The sequence below is a fragment of the Arvicola amphibius genome, chromosome 8, assembly GCF_903992535.2.
Source record: "Arvicola amphibius chromosome 8, mArvAmp1.2, whole genome shotgun sequence".
NCBI lineage: Eukaryota > Metazoa > Chordata > Mammalia > Rodentia > Cricetidae > Arvicola > Arvicola amphibius.
In genome coordinates this window covers 117,745,548-117,766,236 of record NC_052054.1, presented here as the reverse complement: position 1 = coordinate 117,766,236, position 20,689 = coordinate 117,745,548, and positions in this window count along the sequence as shown.

Sequence of the window (20,689 nt, the reverse complement as noted above, 5' to 3'; positions counted from 1 at the left end):
CTTTTGGTTGAATGAATGACTTACAGCCATCTGCTCATGATGCATGCTGCTTCTCTGTCTTGCCAATGCTAAAAATGTTTAAATGTAAGAGCGTTTGTATGTAAAGATATACATGTATTTTAAACACACATAACAGTGCCTTAATGGGTCACTCAATGGCCTGTAGCAACCCCTCTGACACAAGTCAAAGCAGACCAAGAACTGCAGATTCATAGCTTCCACAGCAGCTGAAGTTGATGGGCCTCAAGTGGTCACAAAAGTTATTTGACTCCACTTGAAATACAACAAGCGAGCTGGAAAAATTCCAAAGAATATAAACTATTCAGGTGAATAACTCCATAATTCTGTTCCACCTTTTCCGGCCCCACAATTTAGCCAAGATTAGCAGAAGGGAGCTGAATTGCTTTGGGGATTAAAGCCATATGACTCCCCCAGGAGCAGAAGAAGCATGTGTTGTTGTGTTTTATTTCCTATTAGGGTCCCATTGTAGAGCAAGGCAGCTGATGAGGAAGAGGATGCTGAATGCATTACAAACTCCATGAACATGTGTAGACTGTGCCTAAGAAAGCCCGGGCAGAAATATCCACACTGCAGGACCCGGATGGCCACACTTGCACAGGTGTGAAGAACCAGAGGGGAAGTGGATTGGGGAAGGCTGTAAGGCAGGAGGTAAGACCTCTAGGATGAATGGGACCATTCAAACACTCCACATTTCCCTGGTTGTTCGCTGTTCCACAAGTGCCCACCCTACCAAGTACATTTAATGAGGACCAGCGATGCCAAAGGCACTGGTTAACACAGGGAAGCTGGTGGAAAAAGTATCATAACTCAGTAAAGAGTCTGTGGTCACACAGTTGCATGGTTTTAGTTGACTGCTATGGGCTGCCATGGTGAAATACAAGTTTCATTTTCTCAAATTCCCCAGGATCTGGAGGCAAAGCAGTAGAGAAGTGTTCAAAAGTTGTCCCACAAAAATTTGCCCATTGTCTAAGTCAGAGAACCCCTGGCCAGGGAAACGCTCCATGTACAGTAACAAGACAGTAACAGACAGGCATCAAATGGAAGGAAGCTGTGTAACAGAACTGAATTTATCTTCTACTTTTTTATTCTGCTCAATTTTATGTCTTCCCTAAAAAGATGAAAACACCAAGAATATTTAACTACATTAAAAAACATCTTTCTGTTATTACGAGATAAGTGTGTATATATGATAGAATGGTTGATCCATTATCCTGGTCTATTTGTTTTTTAAATCCTACCACCTACACTTCCTAAAAAGTGCATTGAACAGCTGGGCCGTGGTGGTACACGCCTTTAATCCCAGCACTCGGGAGGCAGAGGCAGGTGGATCTCTGTGAGTTCAAGGCCAGCCTGGCCTACAAAAGCTAGTTCCAAAACAGGCTCCAAAGCTACAGAGAAACCCTGTCTTGAAAAACAAACAAAATAAGTGCATTGAACATCAATTAACTCCAGAACTTTATGTTAATTTATGACAGATGATGCCTGTTGTTGAAGTTGAAGCAAGGGAAGTGTCAAACGGTATTTAAAGTGAAAATAGTAAGATAATGGAGTTAAAGTCTGAGCAGCCAAACTTTATTGAACATCCCTTATTTGCAAGGCCCTATCTCTCATGTTAGTCTAATATAGAGACATATGAAAAATTGAGTGAGAAAAATGGTCTGGTGTATAAAGTATATGAAATATATCAAAAAAAACTTTGTCTGGAATTTTGTATAATAAATTCAGAATTAAACAGTGTTGGCCATAGTTGGGGAAAGATCCAAAACAGGGGTCAAGATAGAAAAATTCTCAATGGCCAAGATTAGAATGAGATAGATAATTATAGCATTGGAGTAAAACCCAAGGAAGCAAATATATTATCTATGAGTTTGTATTGATGCAAATGAATTTTTTAATAAATAAGAGAGGGACAAAATACTTTAACAGAAAATTCCAAATAGTAAGTGTAGAGGCAATCAGAGAAATAGAAAATTATCATTAGAATACAAGTCATAGTTGACATAGGAAATATCTATAGATAAGTGGCAAAATTAATGAGGAAACTATATCTAACATATTTATGTAATCTCGACACATATCCCCTAAATATCTATTAATTATTATGCTGTCTTAGCATGTAACTCTAAAGTCTTTGACACTTGAGGTTCCAGGAGGTAACATTTAATTCCCTGGTCTTTAGTGTCTGATAAACTTGGTGATTAATTTCTAGCAAATAGACAACAATAAGTAAAAAATAGCAAACTGGAAGAAAATACTTCAACCAAGGTATTAAAGTTAATATCATCAGAAATAAGGTATATTGATCTCACATAGACACCAACACGGTAGAATAAAGAAGGAAATGTGTGTCCTTCTCCCAAGTTCCTAACTCTTAATTTTGATTAAAAAAAAAACCACACACACAGAAGATGAACCAAATCCACATATGGTCCACCAGCATACCTGATGAGGATTCTTCAAAGTGTTCACCATTAAAGACACAGAAATAATAAGAGGAATTATTAGAAGCCACAAAAACAAAGAGGAATAATAACTGTATTAGTTACCCTTCTCATTGCAGAGGCTAACAAAAGCAACTTAAGAAAAAGATTTGACTTATAGTTTGAGGGAATATAGTAAGTTTGGTAGGGTAGGGATGGTGAGTCAGAGAAAACATGAGGTGATTGGTTAGATGGTGTCTGGATGGGATGGAGAGATAATGCAGATGCTCAGCTGTCTTCTTTTTTATTCCTTTGGTTTCGACTGGGACCTCGGACAATGAGCTGGTACTACCAATATTCAGAATGGCTTGCCTGTCCTCAGTTAAACCTCTCTGGAAACACCTTAACAGACATACCCACAGATATGTCTCCTAGATTATTCTAAATCTAATTAAGCTGACAATAAGCTATCACAATGACTTAATGCACTGTGGGGTCTCAATGGACCACAGAACAAAGATTAATTTTAAAAAAACTGATTATATATAAATGAAGTCTGTAGTTATTATTGATATGCTAATATCATTTTTAAGTTTTATTTTTATTTATGAATATGTGTATGCGTCTGGTTAAGAGTAAGCTCTGTGTGTGTATGTGTGTGTGTGTGTGTGTGAGTGTGTGCACATGCATATGCGTGCACACACGTACCTGCTATGGCCAGAAGAGGGCATCAGAACTGCAGGAACTAGAGTTACAGGTGGTTGCAAGTTTCCCAACATGAGTACTAGAAACCAAACTTGGGTCCTCTGAAGGAGCAAGCACTCTTAACCACAGAGCCATTTCTCTAGCCTCCAATGTTCATTTTCCACTTCTGATTTCTCCATCATTGTTTTGTAAAATCTTTATATTAAGCTGAGTAAAAAAGTGTACTAGAATTCTGTGCCCATCTGACACTTCTATAAATCCGAGATAATTTCAAAATTGAAAAAAATCATAAAATATTAAATCAGCCTGGGATAATAGAATCCCTTTCTAAAACTGTGTTATTACCTCATCATGAGAACTAGATTAATGTGAAACAAAATGAAAAGACTGAAGCCTATTCCCCACTTCTAAGCTACACGCCTGGAATGTCACAGTTCCATGATTTGGTTAAAGCACACTGAATTTGTAATGTGCTCATAAAGAGTTTGCATTTTGTCTAAAGATGTGCTAGCACTCAACATTTATTTATTTTTTTGTTTTGTTTTTTTTTTTCATCCTTGAAACAGAAATGCTCCCTTTATTGTATCCAGGGGCAGCTTATATAGGGATCCTTTTTTTTTTCTCATGGTTTATTTTTTTATATTTAAAAATTTCCATCTCCTTCCCTCCTCCTCGCCCCTCCCTCCCCTCCTCCTCCCCCTTCCCTCCCCTCCTTCTCCCCCTTCCCTCCCCTCCCCTCCACCCATACCTCCCCTCCCTCCCTCTCAAGGCCAAGGAGCCATCAGGGTTCCCCACTCTATGCTAAGACCAAGGTCCTCCCAACTCCCCCCAGGTCCAGGAAGGTGATCGACCAAGCTGAGAAGGCTCCCACAGAGCCCGTCCATGCAGAAGAATCAGAGCCCAGAGCCATTGTCCTTTGCTTCTCAGTCAGCCCCCGCTGTTGGCCACATTCAGAGAGATGGGTTTGGTCGCATGATCCATCAGTCCCATTCCAACTGGAGTTGGTGATCTCCCATTAGTTCTGTCCCACCGTCTCCATGAGTGAACGCACCCCTCTCGTTCCTGACTTTCTCCCTCATGTTCTCGCTCCTTCTGCTCCTCATCAGGACCTTGGGAGCTCAGTCCAGTGCTCCAATGTGGGGCTCAGTCACCTTCCCCATCTGTCGCCAGCTGGAGGTTCCCTCACGGTCCTGACTTTCTTTCTCATGTTCTCTCTCCTTCTGCTCCTCATCAGAACCTTGGGAGCTCAGTCCGGTGCTCTGTCATTTTCTTCATCTATCGTCAGGTGGAGGTTCTATGGTGATAAGCAAGAAATTCATCAGTATGGCTATAGGAACTGGCCTTTTCAGGCTCCCTCTCCTCAGCTGCCCAAGGAACTAACTGGGGGCATCTCCCTGGAAACCTGGGAACCCCTCTAGGGTCAAGATCCTGGAAACAACCTAGATGCCCTTCAGTGGAAGAATAGCACTCAACATTTAATAGACATTTGCTCTATCACTTAAATACATTTCAATATCTGTTCACATAGGGAGAGACAAAGATAAAGAAATAAGGATCAAATGTGGCATATGTCTATAAAAGAACACAGGACATCAAACTGTGTGAAGGTGAAAACAGACAGGCAATGCTTGAGAATACAGAAACTAGGCCTTCTCACATCCCTTAACATATTTCCCTTCAGACTTCTATAGAGAAACAAAGCACTGAGTTGATGAACCAGGGTCCACTTTGCTAAAAATTCACACAACTTATTTGTAGGACTTGGGACTCTTAACTCAAGCCTTCCACACTTCTTCTATAACATAAAACACTTTCCAAGTTGAGGTAAACAACTCAAATAATAAAAAATAGACCTAGAAGTAACACTCTGTAGATTTTGACAAAGACATCTAGTCAAGAAGAACTATCATAGTCAAGAAACTGAACAGTCAAATTCTGAGTCTATAAATTTTCAAGATGAAATTTTTAGGGTTCAGGTAAGCATCCCCTGAAGTCCTAGTCCTCTCATGGCACTATTGGGAGGAGGTAAAATCTCAAAGTGATGGAGAAGGGTCATTTGTCTATGTGTTACTTTCATTGGTTAATAAAGAAATTACCTTGGCCCTTTAATAGGACAGAAAATTAGGTAGGCAGAGTAGACAGAACAGAATTCTGGGAGAAAGAAAACAGAGTCAGACAGAAGCCTCAGACAGACATCATAGCTCTCCTCTCCAAGATGGACGCAGGCTAAGATCCTTGCCGGTAAGACACCACCTCGTGGTGCTACACAGATTACTAAATATGGGTTAAAGCAAGATATGAGAATTAGCCAATAAGAGGCTGAAACTAATGGGCTAGGTAGTGTTTAAATGAATACAGTTTCTGTGTAATTATTTCGGGTGTCAAGCTAGCCGGGTTGTGGGACGCAGCCCACCGTTCCTTCTACATCAAAGAGGTGGGCCCTACTGCTCATTCTTTTGGTAATGAGGGCTGCCCCTCTTCCTCCCACTTTGATTCTCAGCTGCCATGAGACAAGCAGTTTTTCCCACCACATTCTAAGCCATGAATAAGTTGTTCAGTCCATGAGGCTGGATGTCTCAACTGGTCTTCAGTATGCCAGAACCCCTAAGAAGTAGGCCCTAATGCCAGGAAAGGAGTGAATTTGCTAACGAGGACAAGAGAAAGCAGATACCAGTGATTACCCTTGGGATCCCAGAGTTGGCTGATAGTCACGACTCACTGCCACTGGCCAGCCTCACAAGAACGTATCGTACCACTTAGCACTGACCATCGAAACCATCAAAATTCAGACCGAAGTATGGATTTTACAGGTAATCCCTACAATATTATAAAGTTGAGAAATAGTTGGGCCCTACCTGTACTGAACAGAATGCTACATCTGAAAATTCTATACCGACTGAAACATCTGTCAAAAGTGTAAGTGATTTAATGTTTTTTTCCTCAGAAATACACAAACCAAAAGCTTTAATCACAAAAGAAATTATACACACAAAAAAATTTTAAAAAGCAAAAGAAAGCTCTTCAAGCAAAAGAGAAGGCATACAGATGGGATGTCTCAGGGAAACTGTGTAAGAACTGCTGCCAATGGTGGACAGGAACAAAGAAAGAGGAAGGCAAATCCAGGATTGTATCACATACAACTTCTTACAAATGTACACAGGCAGAAATGTGTCTTAAGCTCCTGCAGGAAAGGAGACCTCGTCACCCCCAGGCAGGAGGTGGGGCTTTACCCCCTGAGCTAGACAAGGGTGACCTGCAGCCAAATGAAATGTACCAGGCTTTGAAAAAAAATTAATGCTATCAAACATCGGCTAAGAAATGGTGCGGCAATTCAGGCATTGGTGACAATCACAAAAAGCTCAGCTTACTATCTTAATGCTATAGCACTTTGAATCCGTGGCACCTGGTAACCAGAATGATAGTCATACTAAGATGGCTTTAGTCACATTCAGCTAGATTCCAACATGAAGCTCAAAATCTACACAAAAGATTAAAAGAACCAAAAAAATGGAACTATGTAGATAAATAGATCTTTTCCAACTATTTAATTCTGCTTAGAAGATGGTTGCCTGGAGATAGAAAGAAGGCTCATTGGTTAAAAACACTGACTACACCTACAGAGGACCAGGTTAGGTTGCCAGTACTACCACATGCCAGCTCACAACTCTTCTGGCCTCCTTGGATACTATACAAGGCACTAAATACATGTGGTACATATACATAGATGTGAGCAAACATTACACACATAAAGTAAAAATAAATAAATCTTTAAAATAAAAAATACATCTGATTTTTTTTTAACAAAAATGTTGTTAAGTAGCCTGAGGTTTATAGTTTCCTGAAAGAGCACAGAGCTTATAATACAAAGGGCGGTAACGTGTGTTGTGCCAATAGCAAAGCCCCTTCACAGAAAAAGTAGAATATATAATCATAAAGGTGTCACAATGAGCCAGGGTTTCTGTTAGCTTCAATGACTGACATTATGAGTGGGTACCTGTTCTCTGGAAGCTGTTCTATAGTTTGCAGAACGTTTAACATCATCCCTGGATTCTATCTCCAATATATACCAGTAACACTACTCAAGTTGTGGGAACCAAGTGTCCTCAGGGTGGTGTGAGTTTCCTGTTTGACAGCAACTGCTGTAAGTGAGCATGAGTTATATGCGAAGGCTGACCATGATAGGTTAAAGATGTGAGCCACGAACAATGCAGAAAGCATAAAATAATGGAACAAAGAAGTCTAATAAAAGGAACAAAGTAAGTCATGGATATTGTTTTATTAACCCCCTTTTATACATAAAAAGCAGACAAAAAGGACAGAGAAGATATGAAAACAGGGAAATAATAGAATAACAAATAATGTGGCCATAATCATCACATTTCATATAAACACTTTCAGATTGGCTAATTAAGTGATACCCGACTGTAAGTTGTAAACAAGAAAAAGTAAGTGTGAAGACATGGACAGATTTGAAGGAAGAGTTTTGTCATGTTAGCATTGTTCTTAAGAAAGCTAGAATGTTTGGTTTAATAACCAACAGACTTGGGAATAACAATAAGAATCGACATAATAAGTTATAATATGTTTAAAAACAGAAGAAGAAATCAGCAGAGTAAGAACATACAACCCACAGAAACGGAGAAAATCTTTATAGTTATATATCTGATGGGACATTAATAACTAGAGAATATACGGAACTTGTAAAAATAAATGCCAGATGCATCTCCAAATGGGCAAATGAATTCTCAAAAGAAATACAAATAGTTGATAAATACATGAAAAAATATTCAAAATCCTTAGTCAGCATGGAAATACCAATCAAAACTGTACAGAGAATCCATATTACCCCACTCAAAATAACTATCACACACACACACACACACACACACACACACACCAACAAACACAAATGCTGGCAGGGATACTGACAGGGATGCAGGCAGGGACACTGACAGGGATGAAGCAGGAATACTGACAGGAATGCAGCAGGGATACTGACAGGGATGTAGGCAGGGATACTGATAAGGATGCTGGCAGGGATGTAGGCAGGTTTACTGAGAGGTATGCATGCATAGATACTGACAGGAATGTTGACTGGGATGCAGGCAAAGAGAAATATACTTATATCAGAGAACTGGTGAGAATGTAAATGAGTCCAGGCACTGTAGAAATCAGTATGGAGAATTCTTAAAAAAAAAAAAAAAACTGAAAATACCTATCATCCAGGTGTGCCACTCCTGGGCACATACGTAAAGGGACCTAAGCCCACAAACCACAGAAATACCTGCACAGCCACATTTATTGACTATTTATAATATTCAAGATATGGAATTAGTCTAAATTTCTCTGAAGAAATGAATAAAGAAAATACATGTACAATGAAATTCATTCAGCCTTAACAGTATGTCCTTTGCAGGAAAATTAATGAAACTGGAAATCACACAGATGAATGAGCCAGACTCAGACAAATTTCACATCCTCTCTCATATGCAGACTTTAAGTATATATATATTTAGAACAAAGCACATGTACAGAATGCAGAAGAGGACTGTCTGGGATGAGGAAGCATGGTAATGGGAGGAGGAGGCTGGAACCAGGGAGCATAACGAGGGAATAAATATAAGGAAAGCACGCATGATATGTATGTGTGAAAAGGCCATAATAAACCCATTTTATGTAAGCTCATTAAAGAATGTATGAAGCAAAAATCAATATAAGCATTAGACAAAATGAGCAAATTTGCAATTGCTAATGAAGATTTTCTTATTCTTTTATCAATAGTCACTATGATGTTTAACATTAATTGTCATTTTGGTACAATCCTGAGTTAATTAGTAGACAAGTCTTTGGGCATGCCCACGATGGATAATCTAGATTAGATTAGTCACTGGGCATGCCCATGAAAGGTTATCTAGATTAGATTCGTCACTGGGCATGCCCATGAGGGATTATCTAGATTAGATTAGCCACAGGGCATGCCCATGGGGGGGGGCTATCTAAATTAGATTAGCCACTGGGCATGCCCATGAGGGGTTACCTAGATTAGATTAGCCACTGGGCATGCCCATGAGGGATTATCTATATTAGACTGGCCACTGGGTAAGTCTATGAACGATTACCTAGATCAGGTTCATTTAGATGGGAAGATCTACCTTGAAAGAGGGCAGCATCATTCCAGGGGCTGGTTCCAGACTGAATTAAAAAGATAAAAAAGTACATGCACCCTCTTTACTTTTTGCCTACAAAGATAGAAGAACTGGCTACATCCTCAAGTTCCAGTTACCAGGACTATACTCTTACACAGTGAGCTGAAACAAACCCCTTCTCCTGTGTTGCTTTTGTCAGGGTGTTTTAATCATAAATCAGCGACTTGAAACTCTTATTTAGAACCACTGTGGGGGGTCAAGAACCGGTGGCTAGACTGGTCAGCCACAGCAAAGAATCTATTACTCTGCTAAAGGGGCAGAATCTTATACCAACTCCAAATGCTTTACCATTATACCCATAGACCAATACATCTCTATTCTGTCTTCAGAGAACTTTTATTTTCACTAGCCAATGATTAACAGAGACTCACAACTGATTAAGGTACAGAAAATAAAAGACTCCAGAAAGTGTGTGCTAAATGGGACTTCTACATCAGGACCACTCCTTCCAAGGCTCGTTATAGAAGAGGACGTGGAAAGATTATAGGAGCAGACGACAGCCAAGGGAAAAAATATTATCTGGGTGCAGAAGAACAGTTGCACATATGAACTCACAGAATTTGTGACAATATGCACGAGACCCGTGCAAGCTCAAGTCAGACAAGCCCAGTATGCAGAGGGGAGAAGAATGAAAATCCCAGCCCTACTAAGGAGCTAAAGGCACCGGACAGCTCCCGAGAGAAGAAAATTTGGTTTCCTTTAAATGTGTGGTCTCAGAAAGATCAGCCATGGTCTAGTAGAAGGTCACACATCCAAAGGTATATGGGCATCAGAAACTGTACTTGCTGGGTGTTTAAAAAGAGAGATTGAGTGAGATCACAATGTTGGGTGAGCAAGGGAAGGGATGGATCTTATGAAATGAACCATATCATCGATGGGGGAGGGCCTCATAAGCCCCCCACCCCTAGCTAAGGAGGTATTGACAGTTCGTGATTGTGTTACAATTCTGAAGGGAAAGGTATCCTGGCAGCTGGAAGCCAAGGGATACCTACAGCTCTGAAGGGAAAGGTATCCCAACAGGTGTTACAGCTCTGTTCTGGTGGGGGATGGTTTCCCCAACAAAATGTTATAGTCCTTGCTCTAGGAAAGGATTTTCTAAGGCAAGTGTAAAACAACCTTGCTCCAGCAGAGGAGGGTTTCCCCAGCAAGGCTGTCACAAATCTGTTCAGTTTCCCCAGAGTGTAACAGTTCTACTCCAGCAAGGGAAAGCTTCCTCAGCCAGTGTTACAGTTCTGCTCCGGCTCCGCTCCACTCTGGCAAGAGCCATTACAACTCTGCTTACAACAAATCTCACACAAGAGACATATTGGGTGGGAGGAATCCAGGAGAGTGGCTGCCTCTGCCAGGGTGGAACAAACAGCAGCCCCAAACTGAAAGAGTACAGGGCTTATATAGGATCTCTTAGGAGGATCTTTCCAGGGTGTGGGAACCCACAGGAGTGGGTCTGTTTCACCTTGACTGGAGGTCAGAGAGTTCAGGACTATTCTTGCTCCTTCAAGGCTATTAACAGAGGTTTGACATGAGGTGTGGCTATTAACAAAGATATCTTGACCTAGGGTTTGGTTACTTGGTGTTTTGGATATTAAAAGGGCCCACAGAGGTGTATCTGTTCCACCTTGACCAAAGGCCAGAGAGTACAGGTATATTCCTGCTCCTTCAAAAAGATGACAGGAGGTTTGATCCAGGAAGTGGCAGTCTACAGGATGCTTGGCCTAAGGTGTGGTCACTGCATGTCCTGCCTAAACAAACAGAATACTTAACTCAATGTATGCTTCAGGCATTAAAGAGGTAATTTCTCTGTTTATTCTTTGTATCATGTTAAATCAGTCTTTTGACTTCTACCCCCCTTTTTGAACTGGGGTGTATAAGCATATGGAAAATAAACATGGGTGAATTCAGGATTTACTGGATTGCCCTCCCGTTTCTATTTTATGTTTCTTTTTCTTTCATATCCCTGTTCTGTCTGCCTGGTGTTTCTAATCTGCAGGCCCCTACCCTGGAACGTGTGAACCCCATTGATACTTGACCCCAACAGATGTTGCCCCAATGTGGGACCCCAACACCAGGGTAAAGACTTTCAGGGTGGAGATGGATAAAATATCAATTCCTGAGCTTGAGACAAGATCAGCCATTGGTTGGTTTTCATGCTCAGGGATTGGTTAGATTTCAAGTTTTGAATTGGCCAGGGGCAGCATGGATTGTGTTTCCTTGGCTCTGGTCTCAGGGCCAGGGTATTCTTTCACTGGCCATTTTTACCTTACAATGGTTTCTGTGAGAGGAAGAATCTTTTCTTTAGGGGTCTGGCTCCTAGTAGGTAGCCCACACTCCAGTGAACGTCCCCAAACCCATGGGTATATGGGTAATCCCTTTTGGACTTGGTGGGTTATGTATGAATAATAGAGAATGTGAAGTTGTAAGGTATAGAGGGTAGATCTGGAAAGACTTAGGGAGAGAAATTGTAGGTAAATATGATCAAAATATATTGCATGAATACATCAAATTATTAAAGAATTAATAAAAGTAATATATTAGAAAACAAAGAAAAAGAAATCAAGCATGTATGCAGTTATTCTAATCTACACCATTTGCCAAAGATAAAGCAGGTATGTATAGACTCGTGCATGTGTACAGCTAAATTAGTGATGACTCCAAGGTGAAAACAAATATCCATCAGCAAATGAATAGAGGAACAGGTTGTGTTACAGCCACGTAATGGGCTTGCAAGGCCGAGGAAGAAAGGTTCATGAGTAGAGGACACATTCTTGATCACCTTGACTATGGCAAAGACTTTCTGGGCACAGTATATGATTAAATGTATTCACTGGTAACGTAACACATGTGAAATTTATCACATGACAATTATACTACAAATTTCAAAAGAAGATAGCATACAGAGTGATCACCATGCCAGCCTTAAGGAAGCTAAGAAAGAGTAATTAACAACTAAAAGCAGGTATAGTTCATCCTGGAAGTATGACTCTAGAAATGTGCTGAAAAACAGTCAGTGGAGCATGTTCTGTGACCTAGCCATTAAAAAACCATTGAATTCCGACCCATTCCGCACCACATCCACTGTTACATGAACGGCATGGCTGCGGCAGGACTTGCCTATAGATAATCAGGTAGTCCTGTGCTCTGACGTGTAGAAACATCCTGAGAATCTGGGCTGAGTCCTCCATAGATCTAGATTTTTAGGAGTTGGAATGTGAGAGGAATGAGCGGCCAACACCCACTTGTGATCTGCAGCCCGAAGTCCTCCACACTTACCGTCAATGGCATCTCAGAACTCCCAGCTCTCATCACTTACCCCATTGGTCAGCCTTTGCTGCTGCCTGGCATCACTGTAGACTGTGGTTAGTCAGCTCTGGCACTGAACTCCAACCTTCTGGATTCATTAAGCATCTATAGTAACAGGGCACTTTGGTGCATACGGGGGTTCCTGGAATAGCTGCTGTAAGCAATGATCTGGAGAAGCTCTTCACTGATACGTGGTGATTTGATCCTAACTATGGCATAAAGTTGACAAAGCAAACCTAAAACGGAGGATCCTAAGTTGTCTGAAGGATCTGAGCAGCTCTCTGGAGGAGGAGCATCAAAGCTGAGAGCTGGATATGAATGAGTTACCTAGAGAAATCACAGAAGGGAATTCCAGGGTGTGGGAGAAGAGAAGGAAGCCCAAGTTGAAGAAGCAAGAGGAAGATACAAAGGTTGCAGTAAAGAAGGTCGTGAGTGAGATCAGGCAAAAGCCAGACAAGACTCTTGGAAATGGAGCTGGAGATTTAGAGAGAACGGAAAGCCACTGAAGAATTTTTATTTGACTGTTTTAACTGTGTCATGGACTCCATGGGGATTTATATCAAATTTTCACAAAATAGCCAAGACAGCCAGAAAAATTTATCAACAGGAAATTAAAAAGGAAGTAAGGGAGGAAAAGTAGGAGGGAGGGAGGGAGGGGGGGAGGGAGGGAGGGAGGGAGGGAGGGAGGGAGGGAGGGAGGGAGGGAGGGAGGGAGGAATCCTTTGCTTGAGGTCCTTTGGAACACTTAACTTGGGTTAACTCATCATCTACTTTTACAGGATATCTAATTCCACTTTGCAACTTTGTTCCAGAAAGTAGTTCATATATTTGTCATACTGAATAAATATCGTCCTAGAGGATTCTAACTCACATTCTAGAAGTCAGTCCTAGGGAGTCCCAGATCTGGAAAAGAAAAGAGGAGGGGAGGGGAGGAGAGGGGAGGAGAGGGGAGGGGAGGAGAGGGGAGACTATCTAGGCTACGTCAGAGTCACTCAAAAGAGAAGACCAATGTCTCCAGCTCTCACACAAATTCTCATAAGCCTGTCCTTGCATGTTGTGATGTGATTTCACTCTTTTTCCTTGTTGCCCTCCTAAAAGTCAAAGGCAACAGCAATAATTGCTAGAGGCTTGGAATTTATTGGATTCTACTGGGTTGTCTTTGAGATAGTTTGAACAGAAAGGCTGAAGTGGCCAGACATGGTGACCAGCATTTGGGCCAGCCTGATAAACAAGTTCTAGAATAGCCAAAACTACACAGAGAAACCCTGTGTGGAATAAGTAAAAGAATAGCTGATGTGGAAGCAAAGGGGAGCATTAAAGGAGACACTGAAATTCCCTGATCAACTTGAGAGGCAGTGGAAGCCAAGCATCCTGATCACCCTACCTGTTACTCTCCTCAGCCCCATTCTTCAGATAAGGAAACTGTGCTGTGTTATCATTCGTCCAAGAGTTCAAGAGAAATCTTGGCTAACAGTACAGATCATCATGGCTCCAAAACCCTCCTTTCTCCTGCTGCCTTCTACAGACTCCAAGGCTGTCTGTGTTGGAACTTTTCGCACTGATGGAATTACCTTCCCTTTCAGGAACCTACCTGCTGAGGTTTCTCTAATAGGCAAGACTCTCAAAAGCTTGGCACATAACGACTCCCAAATGACTGGTTGTCACTCTTGTCTGTAGATGAAGACTACATTTCCCAGTTGTTCAGACCCAAATAATAACACAGAAACTATATTAATTACAACACTGCTTGGCCAATAGCTTAGGCATATTCCTGGCTAACTCATATTTTAAATTAACCCATTTCTATTAATCTGTATATCAATACGAGGCTGTGACCTACCAGTAAAGGTTCTGGAGCATCTGTGTCCTTCAGCAGCTACATGGCATTTCTCTGACTCTGCCTACTCTCTCTTTCTCTGTATCTCTGATCAGATTTTCCACCTGGTTTTACTCTGTTTAGCCATTAGTCGAAATCAGCTTCTTTATTAATCAATGGCAATAAAACACATTCACAACATATAGAGGGGAATCCCACATCCTTGTCCCATTCAGCACCTGGATGGAAACAGCCCCAAGAGAGACATAAACAAGAAGAGGAAATGACCCCAAACAAATGAGCTCTAGGCCCTTGTATTTCTCCATTCTGCTCATAGGACCATTAAAAGTGATCCAGTCAGTTCAGCTTGCTCACTGTGTTGTCTAGCAGTAAGGGAGCATGCCACACACACACACACACACACACAGACACACACACACATGCACGCGCGTACACACACATACACACATACAAACAGACACACACACACACCTGCTCTCTTCCTCCCTCCCTCCTTTCTTTCTTCCCTCTCCTTCCCTCTTCCCCTCCCTCTATCTGCCTTCATCTTCCCTAAAAGGAGCACAAATTCCACAGCCCAGACAGTTTTTAAGAAGAGAGAGGGGCAGGCATACATCATTCTTAGAAAAAAAAGTTAATAAAAACTTCTCTGGTTATTTGTAAATATCTGATTCTCCACCCCTATCCTATCTATCAACCTTTTTCTGAAAGAAAATGTTCCAGTTATGTGCTCCTGAATGACTTAGATTGGAATAAAATGTCTTTTTTTTCTTCTTCATCCCAAGAATATCTGTCAGTGTGCTCTCCACGCAGACACCAGACAGACGAGGTTGCGTCAGTGCTGTTCATGGTTACTGAGATCCAGCTTGCACTGCTCCAAGTCACTCCATAGTGTGTAAAGCAGTAGCTTTTCAGGCTGAGCCTCACCCTGGGAGACTCCACGTTACATGCAGCTTTTGACTCCATTTTCAGTGTGGAAAATCATTACTGCCTGGATGGGCCTTCAGTCACCACCACCTGTCCATCACCATGCAGTGACTTGTCTTTGGGGACAAAATGAGTGCTGTCTTCTACATTTGGTGGGGTGAGTTGAGACTGTAGGAGCACAGGGCATATTAAAATCACATCAGGGAAACCAGATTCAAGAGTTTTCCAGACACCAAAACAAGAAATGGGTGTAACTCCCTCACCTGGATCCCACAGAGTGTTGGATACCTAGCGCTATATCAGCAGTGGTCCCATACCAACTATCTGAGGATTCTGAGTCTAAAGCTTGCCTGGCTGTAGTTGTGAGTTCAAGGCCAACCTGAACAACCTAGTAAGATCTTGTCACAAATAAAAAGTAAAAGGGAAGGCCAGGGATGTAGCTCAATGGAGAGTGTTTCTCTAGCGTGAATAAGACCTTAGATCCAAGCCCTAGAATGAGGCAAGGGAGAAAAGAAAAAGAGAAGGGTGGCACAGTGCCTCAGGCCTGTATTCCCAGAACTCAGGAGGTAGAAGCAGAGAACCTGAACTAGTTCAAGGTCGTCCTTGGCCACTTGGAGAGCTTGAGACGCTAAACTGGACTCTATGGGATCCTGTCTAATGAAAGTGATACAGTAAGCCAAACTCCTGTCTATCAACAAGAAGGAGAGAGAGACAGACAGACAGACAGAGACAGACAGAGAGAGAATAGTGAATAATACATTCCTATAAGCAAGGGGAAGAAACAAAGCAATGTATCACCATCACAAAGAAAGAGCACCAGTTAGAGACAGTAGAGTTGTGTCTTCTTTATTTGTAGATTTGGCGTCTATGACCTGGTTCTAGGTAGGCATGTTCACTTCACACCACCACCACCACCACCACAGATTCTTGTCCTACTACATGTCTGTTTCGTTTACACTATAACATAATTCTGCTGACAACATTCTGCTCTCCCCCACTGCCCTGTGAGCTGAGGAGATTTATATGGAGGAGGTGAGGAGCTGAGGAGAAGAAAAGAGGATGCAGGAAGGAATGTAGAGCTTCAGGGTAGAACAAAAACTGAGTAGACCACATGGACGATAACACAAGAAGGAGCACTTGGAAAAGTGAGGTAATATATTCTAAAATCAGAAACGTAGATTATGTTGGCTGAACTTTCATCTCAAAAAGACCAAAGCCAATCTTATGATGCTTTGAAAGCTAAGAAAGAGATGGCAACTACCTGCCTTCTTGCCTTCTGTAGTCCCAAACTCCCATCTCTTCAGGAGCCATCTCCAGAACAGCCAGGTAGCAAAGGAGGAAATCTTTGTCCAGAGCTCATGGCTCACCAACAAGACAAGCTTTCATCAATAAACATAACGTGCTGTGATTTGAATGGGACATGAAGCAGACTTGAGACATTGGAACCAGCAACTAGAAAGAGTGGGCCTTTGAATTAAATTTAGAATGACAAAGCAGAGCGGAGTGCTGGGTGTGGCAGGGCAGATGGATACAAATTATCTCTAGGGGTAATAGCTGATGGTGGAAATGTTGTGACTCAAAGTGCAGAGAGCAGGAAAGACAGAGATACAAAAACTCCCGAGGAAGCAGAGGTCTACCAATGGCCACGGGCTGGCCCATCAGTGTCTCCTATCTGCCTCCAGCCTGACAGAATTGGCCATGACTTGTGGCTGGGAGGGAGGTTTGGCGGGACTTACAAGATGAGTTAGGGATGCTCTTGGCGAACCAGAACTATAAATGTACAAGGCTTTATCTCCTGAGGGGACGTGTTAAGAAAAGAAAAGGCGAAAAATGTCAGCATGAAATAGAACCCCAGTCACTGGTCAAGGAAAGTGGCCTCTCTCTGGAGTGGCATCAAAGTACTCCCTGTGGCCTTTACAGAGCCTCCCCTGGGGTGCAGCAGTTTGTTAGAGCTAAGGAGGGAAAAAACCCAGCCAAGGCTGGGATTCAGACCATCTAAGAGAAAAAGCTGGGCCTGCTGAGGCTGCCCCATCCACCTAGCTCTCCCTGACCGGAGTTACTTCACCAGCCAGATAAAATGCAATCTTAAGGGGACCTAAAGCCAGGTAGAGTTTCCTCAAGAGTCAAGGCCACTGACCTGCTGTCTGCAGCTAACGAGCTTCCAGGCCTTAGGAAGGACTTTCCTTCTCCACATTGACTTCCTGAGAAAATGAAAAGGCCTAGCTTAATGAGATCATCTCCAGTTGCATGTGATCTGACTTTGTTCATTTATGTCTATAAAGAAAAATTCCACTGTGTATAAATGCCACATTCTTCTTAGACTCGGGTGTTGAACATCTAGGCTGGTCCCATAGCTTATCTATTATGAATAGTGCAGCAGTAAACATGGGTGTTTGCGTATCTCTGTGATGTATTAACCTGAAGTCCATCAGGTAAAGAACCAGGAATTGTGGCTGGGTTGTATGGAGGATCTAGTGTTAGTGTTTTGAGAAACTTCCATACTACTTTCATAGTGGCTGGACCGGTTTACATTCTCAGAAGCAGTAAATATGGGTCCTTCCCTAACCCTCATCCTCTCTAGCATCCTTGCTAGGTTTGTTGTTTGGTTGGTTGGTATTTTGTTTTGTTTGTTTGGTTTTTACGAATACCATTATGCTTCGAGTAAGATGGACTCTCAGTGTAGTTGTTATTTGCATTTTTCTGATGATTACGATGCTTAGTATTATTTCATATCTACTGGACATTTGTATTTATTTATACTAAGTAGAGTATATTTTCTCCTATTTGCTTTTCCTAGATTTTAAATAGATACATAAAATCATGTATATGCATATATATGATGTGAAAGTAGAATTGAAACTTTCTGGGTAGACGAAGGGTACTCATTGAAGAGGAAGGGGATGAGGAAATGAAGGACTGGGGAGCATGAGATGGAGTATATTCATATATAGCACACATATATATGAAAACAAAATGAATGAAGGGTAAGGAGAAGGTCCAAGATGAATGCACAATGTTTTTCAGGATCTTTTTCAGTGGTCACAGATAAGTAATATAATAGTCTTTAACTTTAAGGGAGAAAAATGAACTCTCTTGAGCAAGAAATTTACGTTCAGAATCAAATGCATACCACTCCTATGCATTGCCCTTTAAATGACCAAACTCTAGTAAGATCAGCTAAGATGCAAGAAGAGACCCGAACAGAACATCTTGAGACTTGTGGAGGTAAGTCTTGTCCTTAGCATCATTTCTAATGTGTAGAAGAGACAACCTGTTCTTAATTTTCCAGCGGATGTTTTAGATTTCATCTCAGTCATTTTGTTTTCCCTTCCTAATGCGTCTATGGAGACACTTGACTGACTTGACTGAGAAAACCATGCCTTAAGCAAGGCTACAAGAGCCTCCACAGAGTCTTTGTGTAAACTAGAAAGAGGCAGCCCCTTGCCAGGCAACGTGTTTGGGGTGTGTTGTAAAGGATGCATATACAACTAAAAAGAAAGAGGAAGGCTGAGCCTATAGCAGTAATCAATTATCTACAAGTTGACTATAAATCAAGATCATCTCTATGAGAAGGGGGAAAAAAGCAAGCCTGGACAGTGGGGGAACCAAACCCAGTGGCAGTTACAGCATTGGCTATGGCTGGGATTTTCTTCTGAATTGTCTTAGAATTTGGAAGAGAGAAACCTGTAATGCTAATGTAGGCCAGTCAGAGATGGGCTATGGTGAGTTGTGACTTTCTGTCATCTTGGCATCCCTTCTGAATATATGCTGAATTTCCTCAAGCCAGAAGCGGAACTTACTTGTCTTTGACATAGCTCCCAGGGGTCAACCTTCTGGAATGCAGATATGCCTCTTATGTGACTGTCTCTGGTTATCCACATCCCTATGAGGCAGCTCGATATGACCTACTCAGTGCAGGCCTTAGCTTGCTTCAGCTGTGCAGATATTCCTAGTGATCATCCATTATGATTGAATGTCAAGTGTCCCCAGTAGGCTCATGTGATCCTCAGGTTGTGGTACTATTTTGAGGGATTATGAAATCTCTGGGACATGAAGCCTTGCTGGGTCTCTGGGGCAGGACTTGAAGGTTATATCCACCTCTCACTCTGGTCCACAATCTCTGCCTCCTGGCCACTCTCATGGTGTGGCTGACCACAAGCTCCAGTCACCACAGAGTCAGCCCATGCCCACCCAGCCATCATGCCTTCCCAGCCATGACAAAACGTTTTATCTTTACTGTGAATTATCCTTCCTCCCTCAGGTTACTTCTGTCAGATATTTGGTCACCGAAAAGAGAAAAGTAGCTCATCATTCCTAATCATATTGGGACCCCATGGAACTCAGGCCTTCTTACCGTAATTCTCAAATCAGAGCCTGTTTAGACAATGTACTACATCCCAAGGACACATTTATCCTCAAATCATTCTCTCTTGTTTCCCCATCTACTGTTTAATTACATGCATCCCAGACATCTGCCACCTTCCCATCGGGCCCACACGGCTTTGTTGCCCTCTTCTCTCTGGGACCTGTAAGTAACAAATGGCAACTTTTCCTGTTCTGGTGTACGTTCTCCTTTGTGTCTCAATAAGTTCACACATACCCAAAACTCATTCAACTTCCCATGACGGCTCTTCTAGAAAATGACCGTTTTTAGAAATAAACTAAACACAGGCCAGACGAGAATTACCACTGTAAACAACATGTGGTTATGGGCAGTAGGTCTGCCCCCAGATTAAGAAGCTATCATGTGAAAGGCATTAATAAACATCCATGACCAACCCCACCACCACCCCATGAGTTTCATCAAGATTGGGCTAAGATTAAGAGTAACTTCATAGAGACAGACTGCAGTCCACATTAGAAGAAAATATAATATGGGCAATACTTGTAAGGAGGGTACAAGCTTGTGACAACAGCATTAAAAAAGCCATAGAAAGAGTCCCAAAGAGGCACACAGGTACCAATAGGCAACTAATGATACCAATAGCATTTGGAAGGGCACAAGCCTCAGTCCTGCAGTCCAAGACAGCACTACACAGAGTCTGATGCTTGTGTTAGTGACCTCAGAGTTTAAGTAGCATTTTCTGCACAGCTATCTTCCCTGTGCCTCTCCAGATCCACCCTCTACCTCTCTCCACCCTCTGTTCTGCTCCGAGAGACTGACCTGTACCAATGACATCAGTAGGCTCCCTGCCCTCCAACTCCCACTTGGGTTTGGCTGACAGCACCCTGGCAGGAGATTAGAGGGAGAAAGGAGGGTGAGGGCAGGGTGCCACAGT